General features: G+C 45.1%; 1 pseudogene; it reads left to right on the top strand.

Moving 5' to 3' along the window:
* The first annotated feature begins 1,766 nt into the window (after nt 1-1,766).
* Nucleotides 1,767-2,466, top strand: LOC106147537 (annotated as a pseudogene).
* Nucleotides 2,467-6,493: the final 4,027 nt, after the last annotated feature.

Below are 6,493 nucleotides of genomic sequence, written 5' to 3'. Positions count from 1 at the left end.
AAGGTCTGTGAGCGGAGAAATAGGAAGAAGCCGAACCAGTGAGAGCCTTGAATACTAGGTTTCGTTTGAAGGTTATTCCCAGAAGCTGGGGAGTTCAGGAGGTTTCTAACAGATGTTCAAAGTTTTGAGTTGGCCACAGAGTGCAGACAGAGAAGGAAAGTGGAGAAAGAAGATCAGGTAGGGGGCACCTGCAAAGGTCCACACGTGACTAGGGCTGGACTAAATTAGAGGAGGTGAAAGCTAAGAAGAGGAAACAAACGCTACCAATATTATGAAGAAAAACAACAAACAGTCCCAACACAGACGGCAAGCGCTGCAGCCGAGAGGCCCACCAGGCTTCCAGGCACAGGGCGGCTCGGCGGCCCGTCTGCTCAGCCCCTTCCTAACCTCCTTTCCTTTGCCACTGTTCACCCCTGTGGCAATCTGCCTTGATGTTGAAAAAAACTATTTATGAAACTAAAACGAGTGCATCTCACGGGCATCTTGTCAGAAATGCGCCGGCACAAATGACATTTTTGGGCGTCAGAGTCAGTCTCTCATCTGCTGGTGGGTCCGATTTGCCCAGCTGACAAGTGAGAAGACTGTGACACCAACAATTATAGAAACAAACTCAACGAAGGATCTGGAAATCAAGCTGTTCTTGCTCTCTCCCGTCACACTCTGCAGACAGTATAGTGGCCCCCTGGCAGACCGCCCTCACTTCTCAAGCAACAAACATAGCTCAGGGGAACTGGCAGGACCCCAGACTACATGACCTTTCAAGGTGGCAGGCAGAGAAAATAGGTGTATGATTCAGGAGGACTAGAGGAAGAAAGCAGAAAACCTCTTTAAAGTATCACTGGGATTCAACATAAAATAGCACATACTGTGTGACTCCATTGAACCACACCTCTAGAACAGGCAAAACTCATCAAATCGGTGACCGCTTCTCCAGGTGTGCTGAAGGGGAGGCTGAACTGGGAGGGGCACCAGGTTTAGAAATCAATTTGGACAACCTGTTCAAATGGGTAAACAGGTAGAACATGACCTACGTCACACAGCCAATTAGCGCAGTGGCAACCCATCCCAGAATTCCCAAGTGCTAGCCTAATATTCAGTTCTCTGTTCTAAACTGGTGCCAGAAAAAGCAAGCAAAACAGACCAAAGGTGATTTTATGAACCAATTCCATTTAAACATCAAATTTGGAGCTGAATAATCGCCCCTACCAAGCAAGGAGATTAACTTTCAAAGGACAAAGAGAGTATTTACCTTCATGAGGCTGAGTCAAGAACTGCCCACCATTAAATGGTGGGCCTATTACCTCGCTGAGCCTCCTGCCCGTCCACACACGGGCAAATACCTGAGACGAGGCTCCGCACTCGGAGCAAGACAGGTAGGTACAGGCACCAAGACAGACCCTCCATGGGACCTTCACAATCCTCCCGTGTGGCAGGAAAAACACAGTATGTGGTCTTCATCCCCAATTCCTGGGTCAGAGCACCTAAAATCCTTGGAATTTTCCGGAGCGATGTGTGTCTTTTGTATGCTAATGAGATGACTGGTAGCTGAGTGTCCCTAGACAGCTTCAGGACACGGCTGGTTGCCAGGTTCAGAGGGCTGGAACCCGCCACACCCTACCCCAGCCTACCTCCAGGGAAGGAGAGGACCTGAGGCTGAGTCACCAGTGGTCACTGATGTATTCTATCACGCCTGCGTCAAAAAACCTCCAAAAAAGCCCTACACAGCAGGGTTCTGACCACAGGGAGGCCCTCAGACTGGCAGGCCTACAGAGGGCAGGAAGCTCTGTGTCACTTCCCATACCCTGTTCTAGGCATCGTGTTCAATGGGCTCTTCCTGAGTTGTACCCTTTATAACATCAGTGGGAGTAAAGTGTTCTTTCGAGTTTTGAGAGCCACCCTAAGGAGCGGAATGTGGTGGTTAATCCCAGCACCCTGGAGGCTGAGGCAAGAGAACTGAAAGTTTGAGCCCAGCCTGAGCCACTTAGCAGCGTAGCAAGACCCCGTCTCCGTCTAGAGCCAACATGGCAGCCAAGCGCAAGACCAAGTTGTCCAAGAACTTGCTACGCATGAAGTTCATGCAAAGAGGACTGGACTCAGAAACCAAGAAACAACTAGAAGAGGAAGAAAAGAAGATCATCAGTGAAGAACATTGGTACTTGGATTTGCCAGAGCTTAAGGAGAAAGAGAGTTTCATAACAGAAGAACAGAGTTTCTTGTTATGTGAAGATCTTCTCTATGGAAGAAAGTCATTCAGAGGATTTAATCCTGAAGTTGAGAAATTAATGCTTCAGAACAAAGCAGAGGAGGAAGAGGAACATGAAACAGTAGAGCTGGACGTGTCAGATGAAGAAATGGCTAGAAGGTACGAAACTCTGGTGGGGACAATTGGCAAAAAGTTTGCCAAAAAGAGAGACCGTGCCAATTACGAAGAAGATGAAAATGGAAACACGAAACCAACCATTTAAATCAAAGAAGATGTTCTTAAAGCCCCAAGATTAAAATGGATACCTTCAAATATGGCTCAGGGATCCCTGTGAAAGCAACGTATTTTGGAGTTCATCCGGTGGTGTCTCTATAGTAGCTAATATGTAATGTTTATTTGTAAAGAAATGTGTAATTTTGGAAACATTCTGTTTTTGAAACAGAAATGTAGTAGATGTTATACATCCTTTTCCTAACGGTATTCATCAAGAGTATAATTCCAGCCCTTGACCTTCAGGTGACAGTAGGCACAGAGTTGCTTACTAAAGATTTTTTTGACTTCAGATTTTTTTTTTAGTGTATAGTTCTCCAGTCACTGACCTTCATTTGGCTCCTAGAAATTAATGCCAATGTTTCAGTTGCCCTTACGTTTATATTTGGCTTTAAATTATTAATCATGTCAATCCAATTCAAGCATTCATTTTGGAATCAAATGTCGTGAGAATTTATTGTATGTTAATTCATGAAGAACAAACAAGCCGGGCGTGGTGACGCACGCCTGTAATCCCAGCACTCGGGAGGCTGAGGCAGGAGGATCGTTGTGAGTTCCCGACTAGTCTGGGCTGCAAAGTGAGCTCAAGGCCAGCCTGAACTGCGTAGCTAGACCCTGTCTCAAAAAGAGACAAAAAAAAAAAAGAACAAACATAACCCCTAGCCTGAAGCATTTGTATGCCACCAGTTAATTGTCAGTTTGAGGTAGTTTGTTTTGTTGTTTAAGGCATTTAATTAAAGTTCTGCAATAATCTTCTGTTTTCACATAAAAAAAGACCCTGTCTCAAAAAAATAAAATAAAATAAAATAAAAATAAAAAGCAGTGGATTTACATATGGAAAGCAGACCAAGAGGGAGGGGAAAGGGATGTAAAAACAATTAAATGTGTTTTGTATATGTACCAACTCCCCACAGTGAATGTACTACAACACATAGTAATAAAAATAAATTTTTTTAAAAGATTATTTCAACTCAAAAGGGGGTGAGTGGGTGCTAGGGAGGTAGCTTAGTGCGAAGACCCTGGGTTCAGCCCCTAGTACCTCACCATCCCCCAAAAAAAGGAGGAGGATGAGGAAGAAAACGTCGTAGGAGCGCCTGACTTACAGCCAGTCACTCCCAAGTACAGGTAGAAATTATGAACTTTCAACAGGGGTACCAAAGGGCGCTGTCTTGTAGAAATAAACCCTAAACTTGTACGGTCTTCACCGATGTTAGGCAGTCAGTGTCAAAATCCAATGAAATTGCAGGACGCACAGTTTGTGTCAGGAACACAACAAAGCCATGTGCACGGTATTAGAAGTACCGTGAGGGCGAAATGGTGCAGGCCTGCCTTTTCTGGACCTGTTCCCCACTTGTACAAGGTGAAGGGCTTAGACCAAAGTAGTCAAAGGCCCTCTGTTCAGAATCCTGTGACTCACTGAATTGCCGGTTTAAGAATTTCCAAAATTATGGCTGGGCGTGATGGTGCACGCCTATAATCCCAGCACTGGGGGGGGGGGGGGGGCGGGGCGGGCAGGCTGAGGCAGGAGGATTGTTGTGAGGTCAAGACCAGCCTGGGCTACAAAGTGAGCTCAAGGCCAGCCTACATAGTGAGGCCCTGCCTCAAAAAGACAAAAAAAAAAAATAATTTCCAAAGTTAACATGAGGGATTCTCATTTTGTGAAAGCCATTCGCAAATGCAGCTTTCAAATCCCAAGCAACACCATTTCTCAGGCCTCATTTCCTATTCTGACTAATGACATGCCAGAACTCTGTGTGATTTCTCCTTCGAGGAGCACGAAAACATACTCAACAGTGTCCTATCACAGGGCCCTGTCCTTGTCCCCAGCTCTCAAAGACTTACGATCCAATTCTCTGAGACGAAAGCCTCAGTCCCTCTCCATTATGCTCAATTTTAAACCAAACTTCGAAACAGAACTTTTGATGTGCCTCCCTGGCTACAAGGCTTGCACTTCATGAATGATTGAAACAGCAGCTGGCAATGTCTTAAAAGCAAGTTGGTCAGTTAGACAACTCAGCATCTGTTTAAATTCCTTCTCTTCTTCCATCCAAAACTACAGCTCTCAAGTAAACCCAGAGAGAAAGCGAAATCCACGGGCCTACCCTTACCAAGGGGAGTGAAGGTGAAGGACGCACATCCTTTGACCAAAGCCGCAAAAAACTTGCCGGGAAGGGGAGAACACTTACTTATACAACGAGTTCTACCAGGAAGACTAAACTGGGTGAATAATTTGTAATACTAAGGCAGATATGAATTCGAGACAACTATGACCAGACTTTCATCCACTAAATTCATTCAGGTATCCACTCACGCAGTTCCAAAAGCAATTACTGATCTCTCTAGTTCAGGAATTAAGGGCGCTGACTCTGGAGTCTACCGACCTGGGTTCAAGTCTCTGCTTTGCCACTTGCAGCTAGAGAGCTTGAGCACTACAGTGACCCAGTCGAGTCCAGCCTGGCCAACTTACTGACTCAACAAGACCCTCTCTCAAAATATAAAAAATTTCTAGAAAGGTCTGGGGATTTAGCTCAGTGGGAAGGCCTCCGAGTTCAGTTCCAGTACAGGAAAAAAATAAGGCACAAACACCAAAGCAGAGGCATAAACCTTGACTTAAAACTAAAAACTTCTGTGCTTCCAGGGGACTCCCCTGCCAGTCCTCAGGGCCAACGTGTTATCTCCTGGAGATAGGGTTATGATTGAGATGCTTATTTTTCTCAACTCTCCCGTATATTCCCAGTTTTGAGTATTCAAAAACAATGATTTAAATATCTCTGTGTTTTGAACACAGTCATTCCAGTGTTTCAAACCCTGAAATAAATATAACCATGAAAATTTTTTTAAAATGCAACCTAAGCTGGGTGTGGTGGCGCATGCCTGTAATCCCAGCACTTGGGAGGCTGAGGCAGGAGGATTGTTGTGATTTGAGACCAGCCTGGGCTACACAGTGAGCTCAAGGCCAGCCTCAACTGCGTAGTGAGACCCTGTCTCAAAATGACCAAAAAAAAAAAAAAGCAACCTAAAGAATGGGAGAAAATATTTGCAAATGATGTAGCTGATAGCGATTAATATCCAAAATATACAGAGAACTCCTAAAATGAACAATAACAAAACAACCCATTAAAAACTGAGCAAGGACTTGAGAAGACACTTCTCCAAAGAAGAAAGACAAATGGTCAACCACATGCAAAGATGATGCACAGCACCGACCACTAAGGAATGCAAAGCTGTGCCACAATGAGACACTACTTCACCCATTAGGGTGGGTACTACGATGAAAAGAGGCAAAAATAAGTGCGCCAGGTGTGGTGGCGCATGCCTGTAATCCCAGCACTAGGGAGGCTTAGGCAGGAGGATCGCCACAAATTCAAGACCAGCCTGGGCTACAAAGTGAGCTCAGGGGCAGCCTGAACCACACAGCGAGACCTGTCTCAAAAGACAAAACAAAAGTGCTTGTGAAAATATGGAGAAACTGCTACCCTTGTGCACTAGCAGCAGGAGTACGAATGGAGCACCAGCTACAAAAACCTGTGGTGTGTCAGCGAAACACTAAAACTAGAATTACAGTGTGATCCAGCAAGTCTACTTGTGGGTGTACGTCCAGAAGAATTAAACAGATATGTATTCACCCATATCTGAAGCAGCAGAAAGTGGAAGCAACACAAATGTTCATCAGTGGATGAATGGATAAACAAAGTGGCACACACACACAATGGAATATTATACTGCCTTAAAAAGGAAGGAAATATGGGGGCTGCGGGTGTAGCTCAGTGGTAAAACAGTACATTTAGTATGAGCATGGCCCAGAGTTTAATCCCCAGTGGGAAGGGAAAGAGAGAGAGAGGAAGAGGGGGAGAGGGAGGGAAGGACGGAGGGGGAGAAGGACAGAGGGAGAGGGAGAGATAGAGACAAAGAAAAACAGAGACAGAGACACAGAAAGACACAGAGAGACAGAGAAAGAAAAAAAGAGAGAAGAAGGGAGAGAAGGAAAGAGAGACAGAGAAGGAGGGAAAGAAAAAGAAA

This window comes from Chinchilla lanigera, unplaced genomic scaffold (genome assembly GCF_000276665.1).
Source record: "Chinchilla lanigera isolate Chin_1 unplaced genomic scaffold, ChiLan1.0 scaffold00176, whole genome shotgun sequence".
In the NCBI taxonomy this organism is placed as follows: Eukaryota; Metazoa; Chordata; class Mammalia; order Rodentia; family Chinchillidae; genus Chinchilla; species Chinchilla lanigera.
This window is presented reverse-complemented; position numbering and strand designations above follow the sequence as displayed.